Source organism: Rattus norvegicus, chromosome 2, assembly GCF_021556685.1.
Source record: "Rattus norvegicus strain SHRSP/BbbUtx chromosome 2, alternate assembly SHRSP_T2T, whole genome shotgun sequence".
NCBI classification, from domain to species: domain Eukaryota; kingdom Metazoa; phylum Chordata; class Mammalia; order Rodentia; family Muridae; genus Rattus; species Rattus norvegicus.
In genome coordinates, this window is record NC_141535.1 from 203,983,067 (window position 1) to 204,004,415 (window position 21,349).

At 37.2% G+C, this 21,349-nt stretch overlaps 1 protein-coding gene across 3 annotated transcripts in view; it reads left to right on the forward strand.

Moving 5' to 3' along the window:
• Positions 1-21,349, forward strand: part of Col11a1 (collagen type XI alpha 1 chain) — a 195,308-nt gene that overhangs the window by 37,470 nt on the left and 136,489 nt on the right.

The following is a 21,349-nucleotide window of genomic DNA, read 5'->3' on the forward strand; positions in this document are numbered from 1 at the left end:
GTGTCTTTTTGTGTTAGAGTGTTTTCTATGAGAGATTATGTTATGTATCTAATAAAGAGATAAACTTTAGGCTTTAAAATAACCTTTTACAAAATAAAGGGAAAATCGTGGAAGAAGCTTTTCCAATTTTATTTTGCTAATTATCACTATGACACTCAATCTGTCGGTCATTGTATTTGGTAAGTATTTTGATTCTCTGTCTTTTTATAGTATAAACAGAACTGATTGCTGACTCTATTAAGGGATGTACAGAACTGTTATTGACACAAATTCTGACTTCGTTTTTGGGATATAGCAGCATAGAGCTATATAATGTGATTTTATATATTTTGTTTATGTGTGATACACATGCCCATTTATTAATGTGCCCATATGTCTAGAAATACAGAGAGTATGTATATTTAAAGATGGCAAACTACTGCATCTGTGTTTATATGAATCATATGTGGCACAGTACTAAATAAAATGAAATTTCATGATATTTTTAGGTTCTATATTTGGGATAATATTCATTTGTGACTTTTTCAATTACTGTATTCTTAAGCCTTTGACTATATAAGTATTTTAATCTGTGTTATTACAATGAATTATGTTATGGGTGAATTGTGAGGATACATAATGATAATATATTTTTTGTACATTGTCATGTATTGACTGAGTATGCAAGGATGAATATCTACTTATTAGATGTATGGATATCGTAGAAAAGCTTTATAACTTCTATTTTTGCAGACTCTTACTTCATAAGTTCATGAACAGTTTTATAGTCTAATTTACTTTTGCAGCCAAAACAAGTCTGATTTTCTAGTTTTGTGAGTGAGCGATGTGTAAGAATGCTAATGAGTTCTTTCCTCCTTCTCTTCTGCCTTTCCTTTGTCTCCTCCCTGCTTCCAGTGACTGATTTTATAACACAACATTTAAAATCACAAAGAGCCACAGCTGTTAATTTCAAGAATGTTTTAAAAATTAAGAGCAATAGTATAGAAGAGATTCTTTTGCGAAATTTCTAGTTAATATGACAATGAGCTGTGAGAAATTAATCTTCCAATCTGTGTTCTAGTTTGAGCTTTTTGATGGTACAGCATGAAACTTTAAATATGGCATTTACTTACTGTTAACTTTTAAAATGTACATGAATTTAGTTTTTGCACCATAAGTTTGTATCATACCACTTTTTTAAATCTATGCCAAAAGAGAAATCTCTTAGTCTTACTTAGTAAGGTCATTGAGCAACTTTGGGTGAAAAAAATGAATCAAATGAAATTTCATATTGGTCTAATGCAAATGTCCTCAGCCATCATCTGTGAGGCTTATATTTCCTTTTCTTGCCAAATATTATTATCTGGATATATTAAACTTCAAACTGGACTCTTTTTTTATGTGTGAAAATAAGGAATGAAGAAAATAAATGCAGCAAATAAATTCACTTCTTTAACATTGAGTTCAGTCTACCATATCTAAATGTGTGGTCACTGATGTTGTTTTTCTAAGAGATTACTCAAAACTCTTTTGTGTTCATTTTTATTTATACTTTGGTATTTGTATAGGATTTCTAGTCCATTGAATTTTTTTGTGTGGACCATATATAGTAGAACATGTATTAATTTAATACTTGATAAATAATTACAATGGCACTGCAGCTGTGGAAACAGAAGACACTGCTGGGTCACTTTGTCAGAATTATATTGTGACACATCGTTAACTGGAATTGACTTAGTGTATATAATTTCATGGATACACTCCACGTTTCTGGAATGATACTGTTATGCTACAGTAGACTTTACGTATGCCTATTTTTGCATCACAATATGATTTTCTACACAAGAATTCAAAGCACACAGAATTGAAAATGATTTAAGTTCCTCTGGAATGGTTTCCATGCACACTCAGTGGGCCATATGTATTTACAGTCTACATGGTGTGGCTTTGGCATAGCAGTAGAGTGATTCTGCAGATGTATTCTGGAATGAGGACATTCTGATTTTTAGCCCTAGGAGCTGGCTTCCTATGCAGCTCTCTCTATGTTTCAGTTCCCCATTTTTCACTTGAGAAGTATAAAAGACAGTCCTTCACAGTAATTGAAAAAAAGTCATGCAGCAGGTGCAGATGATGTCCTTGTATAACAAGAGTATGAAGAGTATGTATAACAGGTGTGTGTGTGTGTGTGTGTGTGTGTGTGTGTGTGAATTTGTAATTTGTAAATAATTATGGTTGTTCATTTACTCTTGAACTAATGTTCCAAAGTGTCTTTCATTATGATTTCATGTCTTTTGATAACATGTAACTTCAAATATCTTTGTACATTTTTCATTGTTGTAACTAGCAATGTGTTAGGTCTTTTTTTAAAAAGATTTATTTATTATATATAAGCACAGTGTAACTGTGTTCAGACACACCAGAAGAGGGCATCAGATCCCATTACATGGTTGTGAGCCAACATGTGGTTGGGATTTGAACTCAGGACCTCTGGAAGAGCAGTCAGTGCTCTTAACCACTCAGCCATCTCTCCAGCCCCCACCCCTTTCTTTTCTAGTTGGTCTTTTTGTTTGTCCTGAAAAAAGACTTCTTTTCTGGCCTACTGCTCATGTATAAAGCACTTTGGACAGGTAAAACCTATCTATTTCCTCTGGTATAACAGCAGTTGAACTTAGGCCATATCTGATATGGGTGGATGTAGACACATAGTACACAGGGTCCATCCATCAGGAATCCATAGGCCTGGTTGGTTCACCCTAACCATAAGCTTGAAAGTCAAGACTTATCAGGAAAGCTCCATCGTTAAATCAGAGCTTAGAGCCATGGTTTCTTAAGTTTTCAAAGCACTATCAATTTAATCATTAGTATTTTAAAATTTGTCAATCAAAGACTTTTAGTTCTAAGAAAAACTGTTTTTGTGATGGTTGTCTCATGATCTGTAAGTCAATTGTGATAGCATTTTGCAAAAGCAGTCAGAAAAATTCTCAGAACTCATTCTGAAAGATTTACAGTGTTGTTGTCACTGTTGTTATTATTATTTAATTCATACTTGCCTGTGAGGGTGATCACAAAAGACAGAAGTGGCCAGCTATGAGCTACCTTGTGGCTGGTGCTACAGCATTCCGAGTTGACAGGCCAAGTGCTGGGGTATGAACTTGTTCCTCTGTAAGAGCAGAAACTCCTAACTGCCAAGTCACTTTTGTATCTCCTCACAAAACATTCCAGGTTTTCTGTGGAGAAATCAATCGATGACAAATTTAAAAGTTATAATATTTTGGTAGTTAATGGAAGGCCCCTCAAATGTTAAATAGTAACAAATGATTAAATTACCTTAAAGCCATTAAGGTCTAAACAGGTCGAAAACTTTATGCTTTCTTTGTGATAATTTCTGAGATGCACCTTTAAGGAACTGTACCAGAGTAGACAACGTTTTCCTATTTTGTTTAGATGAGTTTAGATATAAATCACTAAAGTGTTACAGTAAATTTTGAATTATAACAGTATGACTTGTTTGCCTCTTTTGGAACTTCTCCCTCAGCATGCACAAAACACCTCCCTGGGATTGTATTAGCTTTACAGAGTGAGTCGAGGAGACTAGCATCTGGGTACTATTGACTGTGATTCCCCTCCATAAACATGGATGCTTGTTTTAGGGAATTTTTCTTTTATAGAGTTCTTCAGTTATTCATATTTTTGAATACCACTTTTCCTGCTTATTGATAGGAAACTGATCAACTTTTTATGTAAAATTTATGTCTTAGAATGAGCATTAATCCCCTCTGAGTTCTAAGTTTTATTTTGTTTACTCTTCTCTTTGATTAAGACAAGGATGATCATATTGGTTATAGATAGACAGTAGAACTTACAGATCTCTGTGTATTCTATCTCTTTTCTTCTTTATTGCATTATCAGATGAAATGGGTTGATTCCTTAAGAGACACAATCTGAAAACCTCACACAGAAAAAAAATAATAGAACTGAGAAAACATATAACCAACATAGAATATTGATAACTTCCCAAGTGCTTCTAAGAAATGAGAACAGAGGAATACTTTTTTTTTAATTTGGAGATCCTTCTATACTTTTGAGTGAGCATCGGGTCATGCAGAATTTCTAACAGATCTTGACATAGAGCACTCCTAAATTTGTCAATGCAAAATATAAAATGCCAAATCTTAAAGAATCAGAACACTATAGACCCATCTGAACAGACCCATCTTGCTATTTTGCTGTGTACAATCCTGTCTTCCATATTCTCTCTCTCTCTCTCTCTCTCTCTCTCTCTCTCTCTCTCTCTCTCTCTCTCCCATTTTTTCCTTTAATTCTTTAAGGGATTTTTTATTGGATATTTTTAAATTTACATTTCAAATGTTATTCCCTTTCCCTGTTTCCCGGACATAAGCCCTCTATTCCATCTGCCTCACCTTCTACTATGAGGGTGTTCCCCTCCCCCCGACACATTCCCCTACACTGGGGTGTCCAGCCTTGGCCGGACCAAGGCCTTCTCCCCTCATTGGTGCCCAACAAGGCCATCCTCTGCTACATATGCAGCTGGAGCCATGGGTCTGTCCATGTCTTTGGGTAGTGGTCCAGTCCCTGTGAGCTCTGGTTGGTTGGCGTTGTTGTTCTTGTGAGGCCATAAGCCCCTTCAATTCTTTCAATCCTTTCTCTAATTCCAGAGGAATACTTCTTACCCTGTTATGTGAAATTACATCACCACAGCACCCAAACTAGATGAAAAAAATGCCAAAAAGAGCAGCAATGTAGCTGTAATCCAAACCACATAATTTTATGAAAATAAACTATACACTATCACTAAGTATAATATTTCCAAAATCCCTCTCAACAGTTAAAAGCCATTTGACATAATCCTACCAATTTGCTAAAAGAAAACAGAAAGGGGCAGGGTATAGTGGTGCACACATTTAAATCCACTGGAAATGGAAAGAGAGAAAGATCTGTGTCAAAACCAGCCTGGCCTACCAAGAGAGTCATGCCTTACTTCTAATTGGAGTTGAAAAGTTATGAGTGTGTCACTGTGAAGTATGATATCATCTGTAGACTTTATAAATACTCTGGTCAATTTGAGGAATATTTTCTGTATTTATTGTGCTGAAATATTTCTTTAATGACAAATGACATCCACTGTGTAGCCCTAGCTGGTGCATCAGAGCCTCATGTCTTTCAGTTATTATTTTCATCTTAATTCTATTATTATCTGAGAGTTAAAATTCTCTAATTCATTTCATTTCAATTTTAGAAGAGAATTTGGCGCATACCATGGTTTATTTGGATGTGAACGTTTGTCTGCTTTAGGCTGATACAAATTTTACTGTTGTTAGATGGAATACTAAAGAAATGCCAATCTATCTAATTGATTAATAGTGATGGTTAGTGGACTCGGGTCTTCCCTAGTCTCTTCTTGTTGTATATGACTGGGTTTGATGGAGATTTGTTTATTAAGAACCCAAGAGCATTAGATTCATCCATTCATTCTTAAAGTTACAGTGCTGTTGCCTGTATATTTTACACGTATTAGGATCATGAATTGGGGATTTCTTGGCCAGATTATTCCCCAATTTATTTTATTTAATATTTATCAGGAATCAATGTCACAGTCAGAGCAACAGGTTGTTGCTATGTGATTTTGTCTCCTGGGAATGTCACAAGCTAAACTCAAGTCTCACCAACATAACTACCTAAACACAATCTTTCCCATTGTTTTTAAATATTTTGTTCTAATTTTTGTGTTACCTGGGGATCCCTGTGGTGCAGTGTACACCCACCCCCCAACCTTGAGTATCCTGAATGCTACTATAAAAATTTTATACCATTACACCACACTCAAAGTTTTCTCTTTTTGTTAGTTTTTTTTTTTTGTACTCTTTGCATTTTAGTCTGGATAGCTTTTGTTATGATTGCTTCAACTGAGATTCTCTTTCCTGCTGTATTTATACATTTGATATTCTTATAAAGTTACGCCATGTATCTGTTAGTTTTACTGGTGTATAACATGTTTTTGAGTAACTATTTTATATTTGTAATTCATCATCCACCTGTGCTTTCTTACTGTGCTTTGTTTTATTAAAGTTTTAAGCATAGTAATCAGACATACAAAAAATTCCTGTAATTTCAATCTGACCTTACTATATCTGATTCTAGTTTTGATGTTATTTCTTCTGTATAAATTATGTGTCTTACCTAATAATGTATCTTGTAATTTTCTATTGAAAGGCAAACACAGTAGACTGAGTAAAATGATCTGTGGGTGTCAAGAAGAGAAAGCAATCAGTAGTCATAGTAAGGGTGAACTGTCTGGGGAGTCTGAGCTTGTGGAATATCTGCTTTTTCAGTAGTTCTCAGTTCTGTATACTTAGGTGGATTAGAAGACTCAGGTGAGCTGGGAGGTATGCATTTTTTTCCTTCTAACTAGAAGGCTGAATTTTGATGTCCAGTTCCGAATATTTTAGTAGATTTAAAGACAATTCTTCTGCACTCTCTTTACTAGACATCTGACAGAATTAGCTCTCTGGTTGTTACTGTAAAAGTGTCATAGAACTCTTAAAGATAACTCACAGAGAGTACCGTTACTGAGTTCCAATGGAGTGTTTAACTCCTGGGTCAGTTGCTATTTCATATAACCATTGTCTGTTCCACAAAAAGAAGGTGCAGGAGGCACGTAAAGACTGTTTTATTTTCAGTTCATTCCTTTTTATTTTTATTGGATATTTTTATTTATGTTTCAAATGTTATCCCCCTTTCCTGGTTTCCCATCCATAAACCCCCTATCCCATCTCCTCTCCCCCTTCTTCTATGAGGGTGATCCCTCGCCCAACCACCCACCCCTTCCTGCCTCCCCACTCTGACATTCTCCTACACTCAGGTCCAGCTTTGGCAGGACCAAGGGCTTCTCCTCCCATTGGTACCCAACAAGGCCATCATTGCTACATACGCAGCTGGAGCCATGGGTCTGTCCATGCGTACTGTTTGGATGGTGGTTTAGTCCCTGGGAGCTCTGGTTGGTTGGCATTGTTGTTCTTATGTGGATGTTATTCCTTAAATTGGTTCCAATATGTGATACATGATGTAGTTTTGGAGATAGATTAAAGTTTGTGTAATTCCAAAAAATTTAGGTGTTTCTCTCGTTCATTTTTCTTACAGCACGTTCTGTTCAGGCTTTAAATCTTCCCCATGTTCTATGAACAGACTCAGAATTTCTCCCATAGTTTGAGATGCAGCACTTCCTACCTTTTTATCAGATTTGGATTCTGGATTCTATTCAGGTAACACAGCACCTGTGGATCTGAGTGTCATAGTTTGCCTCTCCTCCACAATGCGCCCATCTTTTCGGGTCTCAGACTATTTTCTATTTTACTTATCCCAGACACGCCTGCTATCATCATCGGTCTAGTTGGGGTACATTTGGATTCCCCTGCCATAGGCTTAGTGGCAGCAGTAACGATGAAATTTGAAGGTGTAATTCTTCATGATAAAAACCAGGCACTACGGAAATTGCACATTTAGTCTTTGTCTCATTCTCGACCTCCAGAATTTCATGATCTTAGAATTCATTACTAAAACAATATTGTTCGGAGTTCTCTGCGAAGTGTCTCTGAATACAAAATACAAATGAAAATTGTATTTTACAAAGTCTTATCTGTGTTCCATCTAGGTTGAGGAAGTATTTTATAGACTATGACTCTCAGGAAGGCGAAAGTGAATTGACTATGGATGATAACCACTTCAGATATTTCACTTGTGAAATTAAAAATGAAGCTACAGACATCATTCGGTATCTAAGCAGTGCAATAACTATTGAGGAAAAGGAATTATGATGAGGATAACCCAGTGTTTTAATTTGATAACTAAGTGCAATAATTTGAAGGGATCAAAGCTGTTTCCCCCTTAGTATTCTAAACTGATATTATTTCACACTGAAATCATTGGAGAAACTTATTTAACTGAGGACCATTTGCAGTTCCTGAGAGACATATCTTTCCCAAGTTAAGGTACAAAGTGGTTTTCATCACCAGAGATGTATAGCTCTAGCTTCAGTGAACTGAAATAACTAAATCTTTACCGGTTGATAAGTTTTACACCCTCCCACACGTCTAATGAAATCTGTAAAGTTTTCCCTAGTACAAAGACCTATTTCTTTACCATTCCTTGTGAACCATTGCTTCACTTTTTCTTGAGAACTGCAAAATGAATAAAGAATGATTCTCTCTTTCTCCTCACAACAGGTAGGTTTTCCATGCTCCAGTGCGGGGGCCCCTACTCTTTACTAAGGGGCAACACTAATTGAATTTAGTGGGTTATTAAAACAAACATACAAAAACAAAAGCAACACAAAACTGAAAAAAAAATGGAAAAGTTCGGGGAGGGATTATGGAGTTATGGCATGGAAGTATTCGATCATATATATGTATGATCAAATTTCATATATATGTGTGAAGTTCTCAAAAATAAGGAAAATATAGGAAATAGCATCTTAGCCAGTCTCTCCTTTCATTATTTTATTTCCTTGCCCTTATTTAAGTTACTTTATCAAAATTCACTCTTCTATTATTGGGTCTAGCATATCTCTTACCTAGTTTTACAAGAGGTAAATTGACAAATAACAAATAACAGTGATCATGTAATTAAAAAAATATTATCTTTTTGCTATGGTCTCTAAGTATATGTAAATTTATATCATTTTCTTATCAGTCTGCATTTATTAATTTCTAGCTCCAGAGATATTACAAAAGTTTTAACAAGTAGTAGAAAAATGGTTCGCAACCTGTGTTTCAAGAGTACTTTAGGGAGGGGGGTTGCTGAATGACCCTTTCACAGGGAATGCCTAAGACTGTGGTAAACACAGATGTTTGCCTTAAGCTTCATAGCGGTAACAAAATTCCAGTTATGGAATAGCAACGTTTTCACTCTGGAGTCACAAAGACCTGGTTTGGCCTTCAAAATGAAAAACAGAGTTGGGAACATGACTTTTTTCATTTTTCCTCAGCTACAAAATTACGAGTCTTATATGTATTACTGTATGAAGATTAAGTGAATTACCATTTGTAAAGAGGCATTCATGTGTCCTATCAGAGGGGTTTTTGCAAGAATTGACCTAATTTCAAGCGTTGTTGATTACCTTTGGAATTTGGTGGGGATATAGTTAACATAGGAACTACATATCATTTTGTATGATATACAGATTTATAATTTATTCTTTTAAGGAAATGTACCAACACCTAAAAAAAACCAAGTGTTTTCTTGACTGGGATTTTTTGTTTACTCTCTCAAAGGAACTTAGAATGTGTACATAAGAAAGGGAAAGCAGCTTTGCAGTAATGTAGGGTTGTTTGTTTATGCTTGCCTGCAAATATTTGGTCAACTGCATTTTAGAATATAGCTCTGGCTTTGAAAACAATGTTGAAATTATTATCTAAAAATCAGCTTTCTGATTCTTGTTTGGTGTAATATACTCCAAGGCTAAAATTCTTTTGTAAATGCAAGGGGATATGTAATTGCAAGAGAAACAACAAGCTGTAGTTGACAACTATGAGGCAAAAATTAGTTAAATTTGGTATTTCCACTTAAAGTGAAACAGCATTTTAACTGAAGTTTAATGGAGATTTGTTTAAAATCCCATCACCCAACCCAGAAAGTCTTAAGAGTCCTCTGGGTATTCTAGGACTCAGTGGACTCATAGAAATTTAACTTTTTTTTCTAACATTGAAAAATAAATGAATTTATTTTCTTGGTGGAGAAAAGCTTCTGTGTCCACAGTTAAGTATATGTACACAATAGTCTTCTATTGCAGCTTTTATAAAACAGTTTTAACTCCTTCATGTGGATGTGTGGACATGCTTCTTCTGTGTGTGTGTGTGTGTGTGTGTGTGTGTGTGTGTGTGTGTGCACACACCTGTGCACTTCTGAGTGCATGCATAAAAAGGTGTGAGGTGGACATCAGGTGTGTTATTCAGTGTCTTTATGATTTAGTTTTTGAGACAGACTCTCTCACAGAACTTACTGTCACTGCCTCGTTAAACTGGCTGGCCAGTCAGTTCCAGGGTCCTTCTGTCTCCATTTACTTGGTACTAGTGTACCACATGCCTCCACACTAGGCTTGTTGGTTTTTTAAGTGGCTTCTGGGAAATGAATTCAGGTCCTCACGCCTATACCACAAGCAAGTAATCAACAAAGCCATCTCCCTTGGCTACCCAATCTTGTCAGCTCCTGGTCTAGCTCATCAGATTTTGTTTAGAATTGATTGGTGTGGCTAATTAGTCGTGACACTTTCTCCTGGGTTTTCTGTTTTAGGAGGCTCTTAAGTGTGCTCTGGGTCAACACTGGTTTTATCAATTCTTTAGAGTTTTCTCTCATCATGGCTTAAAGGAGCATCTGGTTTTGGCTTTTGAATGTGTAATCACATTCCTGCGCACTGCAGACTGAGTTAATGTGACATGTGTGGTGAAGAACAACACACAAAAATGTACTACATGAGTTACAACCAGCCTTGGGGGAACGGGTGGGCACTCCCTCTGTCTGTGTCTGTTTGTCAGAAGAGGGATGTGTGGTTTCCCACCTGCGTGTTGAATCCCTGCTGCCTCAGTGCATTCTGATTACTAGATGGGGGTGTGTGTTTTATATTTTAGGGCTTTATTGACTTCATATTAAAAATTTCAAGTTAGTATACGTTTTGACTGAGATTGGTTGTAGGAGAAACATGAAGCATTTAAGGTAGAGTTAGATTCTAAGACTCTGTGCACACAGTACTCATTTCTTTAAGAGGAACTCAATTATCTCCTGTCATTGGGTATAATAAAATACCAAATTTGTCTGCCCTCTCCTTTTACATGTTTGTCCATGTATAATGTATAGATTACTCTTAAAAATGACTCTGCCTCTTCTCGTCTTTATTTTAAATGTTATCAGCTATTATGATTCAGCATTTTGTTAACTGTTAAAAATTGTTGAAGAATTTTATATTTATAATATGTTTTTATTAAATTCACCTCCTATTCCTTCTCTCCCATTATCTTTTCAATGACTCCTCACTACCATTCCCTCCTGACTTTATGTCCTCTGATTTTCTAAGATCACACCAATCTACTTTATGTTGTCTGTACGTGTGTGGGTGTAGTAGCACCATCTCCTGTATTCAGCCTCTCATGTGCTACGACCAGGTGGAAAAACCGACTTTCCCCCACTCAGTATTCACTAGTTGCCAATATATCCTCAGTTAGAGTTCAACTTCATGAGCCTCTCTGTCCCCCATGTTGGAATTTTGACAAACTTGATCTCAGGATGGCCTTGTGCTGAAATTACAGCCTCTGTAATTTCAGGTGAACCATGGCACTATCACACCACAAATACATGTTTCACTGCAGATATACACTACCCCCTAACTCTGACCCCTAACGATTTTCTCCTTTCTCTTCTGCAATAATATTCTAGCCTTAAGGAGAAAGAAGGGGGTGCGGTGAAGCTGTCCAATGGTTTTTGGTCAACTTGAGGACAACTCAAGATATCTGGGAAGAGGCACCCTCAGTTGAGGATTTAGCCCCATTTGACTGGCCTATGAGGCATTTTCTTGATTGCTGATTGATGGACGAGGGTTCAGCCCAGTGGGGTTGGCACCACCTTTTCACAGGTTGACTTAAGCATACAGAAAGGTAACTGGAAGCAAGTCATTAGTTTTTCCTCCAAGTTTCTGCTTCAGTTCCTGCCCTGACTTCTCATGGGCTGTATTCTAGAAGTGAAGTGTAAGCTAAACAACATTACCTCTTTCTGTTAATTTTGGCATTTGTAAATCATAACAGAAAGCAAAATAGGCTAGCACTGCACAGGACTGCTTGACTATGTGGGGCTAATCGTTAGTGGTTTCTAACACTGCTACTCTGACAGTAAATATCTTTATAGACATTAACTAGTGAAGCTCAATGGAAAGAGCTTTAACTCCTTTTTATGATTTAAGGCTACAATTACAAAGTTTAAAATAAATCTTTAAACATTGAAAACCTAGAGGGCTATCCAGAACAAAATTTTACTTCATCTTTTCTGTCCTACGTTTTGTGGCAAACACACCATTAACATGAAATTACCTCTAACTCCAAGGAGTACACAGGGAATGCAATTACTTGCATTATTGTTGACTTGCTTTTAGAATGTGATATTTTAAAGGCATAGTCTAGTTCATGTTCTAGAAATGGTTGTATAAAGTTCTAATATGAGTGAAAATATTTGGCAAATCTACTGAAGTCTTATTTACTAGTTTCCTCTGTTCAGGTTCCTATGATTGTAGTCACTGTTCTTGGCATGTAGCTCCTGAAGGAGAGAAAGAATGAGAGAGTGACTGATGGCACCTTTTGCTTACGATATCCCAGGGACTTTTCTTTTCATTCAGAGCATAAATTTTGTCTTCTCACATGTCTTCAGGTTACAGCTCATTCTGTGCCGTTCTCTGGCTTCATCAATAATTCCTTTTCTCTGTGCTCCTTCGTATCCACAACGCGTTCATTTCTTCAAACACACTGCTCACAGCATAGATCCTACCTATGCACCCACCAGTGCTCGTGTTTCAAGGGTTCTGCCTCAGTTCGATTTTCTCCTCTCTCAGTTCATTCTGAGTATCCTTTAGTCAGCAAAACTTTTCCTCCTTGAACTTGCTATATGATAGCCTATTTTTCTGATTATCACCCTTATTCTTTTTGTTCTACTTTTGCATTTTTTCTGATCTTCTAGCATTTACTTATTTCCTGTCTGCCTCTAGAATACAAACTTTGGGAGGGTGGAAGCTTTCTGTAGTATTAGAGAGCACAGAGTCATGCCTGCTATGCAAATTATTTTATTAATAAAATTTAAAACTAAATGTACTCTCCAGAAATTATTAATTTAAGAAACATAGAAGACATGTGGCTTCAAGGATGCTGTGGGTAAGTCCTGTTAGCCCTTTACTAAGTGTTGTATTTATTTTACTTATTCCCTGCTAAATGTGTTCCCATATGAGCACTTACACTTTAATGTAATAACCCTTCTTTAACATTGAGAGTACAGAAATTATAAGATAAATATGTACTTTTGTGGAAAACTGTTCTATACAATCTGGTAAATGTTCCTTGAATTAGAAGTACATTTAAATAATGTAGGATACAGTTTGTTTTCATAAAATTAGTTTCTTAAGTGCAGTGTTTGCTGCACTGTCAGGGCTGTGCGAGCTGTAGTTATGGGAGTGATTCTGTGGCGTCTCCCATTCTTTCCTTTGAATTAAGGTCCAGATCCAATTGCTGGTGTATATTTCAATCATACCAAAGCTGTAAGCATTTTGGCAGCTTTCCTTTACCCCACAAAATACTGGAGAAAGTATTATTAACTGTATGAAATGTTTAAAAAAACAAAAACAGGCACAACATCAACAGCAGCAGCAGTAGCAACATCAACAACAACAACAACAACAACAAAAACAACACTGTCAGTAGGCCAGAAGTACATTGTTAACTGATGCAATCCTTAAGAGTTTTAAACCCAAGTAGGATTTGGTGTCAGGCTTCTTCCTGGTTATACAATCAGAAACACTATCAAAACGTACCCTGTTTTTTACAGGAATTTTTAATACCAAATTTGAATAGATATTTGGGGCTAAAAGGAACATCTGTTGGATAGAGAGTAATGTTCAGCTGTGTCTTTTTTTCTTTTATATGTTTTTATTTATTTATTTTGTTCTCTGTTTTCTCCTGGTGTGCTTGGCTTGTTGATAATTATTTTCTTGGAACTTTTTTTGGAGCATTTACAAGTGAAATCTATAGCCACATTCCTTAAACTTTATACTGGTATTTCAATTGCCTCCAAAATTTTGGAGGAAAAAATTGGCTTTTAACATATGCAATTTTATGTTTACAAATAAATTTTATTGATTATTTTCAGGGTTCCTTGGGGAATGCAAGAAAAGTAATGCTACTATCTAAATATTTATAATTGTTATTTATTATAGAAAAATGATTACAGATCAATACCAGAATCAGCGAGGCTGGAGAGGTGGCTTTATGGTTAAGAGAACTTACTGTTATTGCGGAAGAGTTGAGTTCTAATCTCAGCACCTACATAGAGTCTCAAATCTGATTATAATTCCTGTTCCAGGGGCATCCAATGCTCCCCTTTGATTTCTGTGTCCTCTAGGAACATTCATGGTATATGTCTGTATATGTACACAAAACACTCATATACATAAAAGAAAAAATTTAACATCACCAAAACAACAACAAAAAAAAAGCCAATGGCAAGGTCCAGAAGAGGAGAAACATGTTCTAGTGGTTTAGTGGTTTGTGGTTCTTAATTTACAAATATTGAAAATGAATCTGTTTCTGGTGAAAGAAATATTTGCCTGTAGATCCATATATTTGGTGCTTACTAAAAACCTAGACCGTGCAAGCTGAGTGTGGACACTATGAAGACCACAGAGAGTAAGACTCCTGCTTTTCTATTGTTTATATTCCAGTGAAACAGAGTCTCTTCTAGTAATAGCCTGGATCTTTGCTGGCAAATGACACACCTACTTTTTATCTTTAAAAGTTTTGTTTGTGTGTATGTATAGTTAAAACATCAAATCACCTTCTTAGAACCATTAAATATATGTATGGCACTCCATCAACATTAGGAAACAAAATCCGTGCTCGCGAAGATGCAAACGGCAAAGCTGAGGAATCTACTGAGCATCATTACCTTCTTGGGGGCTTAAGGAGAAAGAGAAGAAAGAGTGGTGTAATGATACATTAACTAATAAATACCAGCTCTGTATTATAGGAGCAAAACACCCTAGATACCTCACACAAACAGGAAAACCTTATGCACCTCAGAGACCCATTTGGCAGCCTCCCAGAAAGGACAGTGGATGACAGCACATCCTGGTAAGAATGTATGTAGCAGCTTATGAGTGGTTTTCTTTTTTTTTTTTTTTTTTTTTTTTTTGGTGTCAAGACTTTTTTTTTTTTTTTTTTTTATTAACTTGAGTATTTCTTATATACATTGCGAGTGTTATTCCCTTTCCCGGTTTCCGGGCAAACATCCCCCTCCCCCCTCCCCTTCCTTATGGGTGTTCCCCTCCCAACCCTCCCACCATTGCCGCCCTCCCCCCATAGACTAGTTCACTGGGGGTTCAGTCTTAGCAGGACCCAGGGCTTCCCCTTCCACTGGTGCTCTTACTAGTATATTCATTGCTACCTATGGGGTCAGAGTCCAGGGTCAGTCCATGTATAGTCTTTAGGTAGTGGCTTAGTCCCTGGAGGCTCTGGTTGCTTGGCATTGTTGTACTTTTGGGGTCTCGAGCCCCTTCAAGCTCTTCCAGTTCTTTCTCTGATTCCTTCAATAGGGGACCTATTCTCAGTTCAGTGGTTTGCTGCTGGCATTCGCCTCTGTATTTGCTGTATTCTGGCTGTGTCTCTCAGGAGCGATCTACATCCGGCTCCTGTCGGTCTGCACTTCTTTGCTTCATCCATCTAGTCCAATTGGGTGGCTGTATATGTATGGGCCAAATGTGGGACAGGCTCTGAATGGGTGTTCCTTCAGTCTCTGTTTTAATCTTTGCCTCTCCCTTCCCTGCCAAGGGTATTCTTTTTCCTCATTTAAAGAAGGAGTGAAGCATTCACATTTTGATCATCCGTCTTGAGTTTCCTTTGTTCTAGCGATCTAGGGTAATTCAAGCATTTGGGCTAATAGCCACTTATCAATGAGTGCATACCATGTATGTCTTTCTGTGATTGGGTTAGTTCACTCAGGATGATATTTTCCAGTTCCAACCATTTGCCTACGAATTTCATAAACTCGTTGTTTTTGATAGCTGAGTAATATTCCATTGTGTAGATGTACCACATTTTCTGTATCCATTCCTCTGTTGAAGGGCATCTGGGTTCTTTCCATTTTCTGGCTATTATAAATAAGGCTGCAATGAACATAGTGGAGCACGTGTCTCTTTTATATGTTGAGGCATCTTTTGGGTATATGCCCAAGAGAGGTATAGCTGGATCCTCAGGCAGTTCAATGTTCAATTTTCTGAGGAACCTCCAGACTGATTTCCAGAATGGTTTTACCAGTCTGCAATCCCACCAACAATGGAGGAGTGTTCCTCTTTCTCCACATCCTCGCCAGCATCTGCTGTCACCTGAGTTTTTGATCTTAGCCAATCGCACTGGTGTGAGGTGAAATCTCAGGGTTGTTTTGATTTGCATTTCCCTTATGACTAAAGATGTTGAACATTTCTTTAGGTGTTTCTCAGCCATTCGGCATTCCTCAGCTGTGAATTCTTTGTTTAGCTCTGAACCCCATTTTTTAATAGGGTTATTTGTTTCCCTGCGGTCTAACTTCTTGAGTTCTTTGTATATTTTGGATATAAGGCCTCTATCTGTTGTAGGGTTGGTAAAGATCTTTTCCCAATCTGTTGGTTGCCGTTTTGTCCTAACCACAGTGTCCTTTGCCTTACAGAAGCTTTGCAGTTTTATGAGATCCCATTTGTCAATTCTTGATCTTAGAGCATAAGCCATTGGTGTTTTGTTCAGGAAATTTTTTCCAGTGCCCATGTGTTCCAGATGCTTCCCTAGTTTTTCTTCTATTAGTTTGAGTGTGTCTGGTTTGATGTGGAGGTCCTTGATCCACTTGGACTTAAGCTTTGTACAGGGTGATAAGCATGGATCGATCTGCATTCTTCTACATGTTGCCCTCCAGTTGAACCAGCACCATTTGCTGAAAATGCTATCTTTTTTCCAATGGATGGTTTTGGCTCCTTTGTCAAAAATCAAGTGACCATAGGTGTGTGGGTTCATTTCTGGGTCTTCAATTCTATTCCATTGGTCTATCTGTCTGTCTCTGTGCCAATACCATGCAGTTTTTATCACTATTGCTCTGTAATACTGCTTGAGTTCAGGGATAGTGATTCCCCCTGAAGTCCTTTTATTGTTGAGGATAGTTTTAGCTATCCTGGGTTTTTTGTTATTCCAGATGAATTTGCAAATTGTTCTGTCTAACTCTTTGAAGAATTGGATTGGTATTTTGATGGGGATTGCATTGAATCTGTAGATCGCTTTTGGTAAAATGGCCATTTTTACTATATTAATCCTGCCAATCCATGAGCATGGGAGATCTTTCCATCTTCTGAGGTCTTCTTCAATTTCTTTCTTCAGTGTCTTGAAGTTCTTATTGTACAGATCTTTTACTTGCTTGGTTAAAGTCACACCGAGGTACTTTATATTATTTGGGTCTATTATGAAGGGTGTCGTTTCCCTAATTTCTTTCTCGGCTTGTTTCTCTTTTGTATAGAGGAAGGCAACTGATTTATTTGAGTTAATTTTATACCCAGCCACTTTGCTGAAGTTGTTTATCAGCTTTAGTAGTTCTCTGGTGGAACTTTTGGGATCACTTAAATATACTATCATATCATCTGCAAATAGTGATATTTTGACCTCTTCTTTTCCGATCTGTATCCCTTTGATCTCCTTTTGTTGTCTGATTGCTCTGGCTAGAACTTCAAGAACTATATTGAATAAGTAGGGAGAGAGTGGGCATCCTTGTCTAGTCCCTGATTTTAGTGGGATTGCTTCAAGTTTCTCTCCATTTAGTTTAATGTTAGCAACTGGTTTGCTGTATATGGCTTTTACTATGTTTAGGTATGGGCCTTGAATTCCTATTCTTTCCAGGACTTTTATCATGAAGGGGTGCTGAATTTTGTCAAATGCTTTCTCAGCATCTAATGAAATGATCATGTGGTTCTGCTCTTTCAGTTTGTTTATATAATGGATCACGTTGATGGTTTTCCGTATATTAAACCATCCCTGCATGCCTGGGATGAAGCCTACTTGATCATGGTGGATGATTGTTTTGATGTGCTCTTGAATTATGAGTGGTTTTCAAGCCAAACCAGAGGAAAGGAAATTGACCATGGTCCCACCATTTCTCTTGGAGTGTTCCTACTAACCCGAGAAATAACACTGGTTCTCAGCAGCACAGCCAGATGTCTTTCTAATGTTAGGCCTGTTGAAAGAATTGAAATACTCAAAGCATATTATACCATCCCTGCTTTCCTTAAATAGTGATGTTCTTTTAATAAAATAAATTTATTCACATAAGATTAAAAGTGTCTTCCAGTATTGCTTAAAACTGAAAACAAAGGTGTCTGAGACAGGAAAAGTTTCAGCTGTAAGCCACTGTTAAAGTAAAAAAAAATCAAGATACGTGGTTCTAAGATATGACAATATCTTTGTGGGCTAAATAGCCCTATTCCAGAGGTGAGCGAGTGGCCCAAAGCAAGACTGGACTTTAACAGCACAAATGCTTTGTCCTTATATTCCACCAGGTGCACACTGGAGACAGAGTGGCATGAGGTGTGTACCCAAGGACTTGGAGAGCCCTTTCTATATTTCTGTGCCAAGTCCAGGTCATGTGATCTTCTGGGCTATTTTCTATTGGTGTTTGCAACTTTCCCTTGCAGCCATGGCAAGCTTCCAGAATCTCTGCTGTTGCTTTAGCTTCATGTCCATTCACAAAGCTCTCCTGGGCACGACCCATCTAGACTTCCCAGTGCAGAGTCCATCCTGGCACGATTCTACTGTATTCCTAGGAGTAAAAAGAAAAAAAAAACACTCAGTAAACACTTTTATCATCGCAACTGTTGCATTGTCCCCCAAAAAACTAGATTACATGGTGTATACTGAGACTGGCCACCAATATCACCAGGTCACACAATAACAGTCATGGTGTTCTTAACTGCCCAGTGAATAGTGGAAGATGCATAAAATAAGTTTGGTTTTCTAGGCTCTTCTTGACCTACAGTGGGGATAGGGCCCTTGGAGATTTTTGGGATTCCTTCCATTGCTAATGGTTAATACCCCAGTATTTTCTTTGGCAAGAGACTGCTTCCCCACACCCTGCATGCCTACCCATGTCCTATTCCAGTAGGATTTCTCTGTTCCCTAACTCTGTCCAGGCTATAACGTTTCTCAATATTTTTGCCCTGCTTCCTGTTTGTCACTCTGCAGGTGACTTAAACAAGCCCATTGTCCCTGTGCTATTATCAGGATACTTTGCAGTATCCATTAGTCTGTTGTTTCTCAACTGAACCTTGGAGCACACTTAGAATGTCTCTAAATTCCTTATCAAGGAGTAATAAGGGTGACCTTTGTTCTAATGCCTGAGAGGATTCTCATTTCCATATGAAATCTAAGCAGCGATTCCTTCACTGTACACATCTATGGTGTTTACACAGCGCATTTTCTTCATTCATTTGTCTACTGAGGAGAAAAGATGAGTCTGTAACTTGGTTGTTGTCGGTAGTGACAAGGTGTGTACATATTCCAGAACATGTACTGTTTTTTGACTTAAGAGCATCTCCATATACATCCCAAGTGGGGATTTTGAGAAAATTCTCCAATAGGAAGAGTAGTAACACTTACAACAGCTATGTAAACATTCATTTCCCACCACACATTTGCCCTCGTGGTGATTCTTACCAGGGTGAATTTCAGTTCCGTTTTTGGTTTACATTTGCCTTATGACTAAGAATGTTGTATATGTTCTTTTCATACCTTTATTGATCATTTATATCTTTGAGAGCCATCTGTTCAATTCACCTGAACTTTATTGGTTGGGTTACCTATTTTTGGGGGGGTATATAAGTCTTGAGTTTTTTAATATGTACTGACTATTAATCTCCTGTTTAGTGAACACTGGCATAGAATCCCTCCTACTCTGTAGGCCTTTTTTTTTTTTCGGAGCTGAGGACCGAACCCAGGACCTTACACTTGCTAGGCAAGCACTCTACCACTGAGCTAAATCCCCAAACCCCTCTGTAGGCTTTTTACTCTGTTGTTTCCTTTGCTGGGCCAAAGTATTTAGCTTGCTGAAATTTTTTTGGTATAATCTTAGAATTATATTTGGAGTTCTATGCGGCCTATTTTGGAAGTAGCTTCCTAGTTGGTATTTTGAAAACTTTCCTTGAATAGTTTCACAGTTATATTAGAATCTTCGATTAAATTATAATTAATTATTTTGTAAAACAAGGCATAGCTTCTACTTTGTTATTCTACATCTGGATAGCAGTGTTTCAGAGCACCATTTGCTATAAAAATTGTTCTTTATTCAAACTCTTCAATGTCCAGTCAGTGGACATCACTGTTTTGGCCTTTGATGAAGAGAACAGATGAGTACACATCATACTGGGACTATGTATTGAAGGTGGGAATAGTGGCAGTAGAACAAGTCAAGAAGGGTACCCAGAGTCCTTAATCCAGTTTGAGAGTTCACCTACCCCATGGCCAAAGTATCAAACACTTCTCTACCTTCTAAAATTCTACCACTCTCTGATATCTCCCACTCCCTGTAGGGACCAAATTTAAGCATAGGGTCTTTGAAAGACATTGAACATCCAAACTATGACAAGAGTTCAAGAAAGAACTGAATAGTTTCCAACAGTGACTCTAATGGTAAAGAAGAGAGACTCCTGTGTTAAGCCAAAGGGTATGGTGGAGTGCAGCATTTCTACCTTTCCACCCCTCGGGGTTGTTTTCCATTTTCTGTACCTGTAAGAGTCTAGTGAAAGAGTCTAAGGAAAATACTTTTTGACCATAAGATAAGAGATAAAAATTCTAACAATATGGTTTGGAGAGACACCCAACAATCTTTCTCTGCCTCCTCCTCCTTCTCCTCCTTCTTCTACTTCTTTCTTCTTGACATTAACTACTACTGCATTAAAAGAAGAGCATTTCCCCATAATTACCTTGTTTACATAGTATGCCACTGCATGTTTCCTCTGATTTCCCCAATGTAAAAGTTTCTTCCTCTTTTCCTCCAGATTTCTATCTTCTTTAGAGTTGGAAATATGAAGCAATAAATAAATATATTTCCTATAATTATTTCAGTGCATAGAAATATCGAGAGCAAGATGGAGTAGTTTTATAAGAGCAGAACTTCCCTTTCTCTCTTTCCCTCATTTGTTACCCTTCTGTACCTAGAGTCAGTGTGTCATTTAGTCTTCAGAGGCATTCACTGTTGAATGGATTCAAGATCGATCTATAAACAGCACAAAATTCAGAAACTGGATACTTTCCTGTTAAAATCATTGTATAAATTTTATTTAAAATTATTAGATAAAATAATATTGTTCTTTAGTATCTATCATTTATTGTACTAGTATCTAAAAAGAGGAAAAGGTTTCTTTACATGGGGATTTAATAGATTCCTTTTTCATTTACTAATTAATTCACTAATTAATTAATTTACTCTGCATCCCAATTGCATCTCCCCCTTCCTCTTTTCCTAAGAGTCCTACCTTCTCCCTGTCTTTCTTCCATGCCCCCTCCCTTTGTTCTCGAAAAAGACGAGGCCTCCCAAAGACATCAACCCTCTT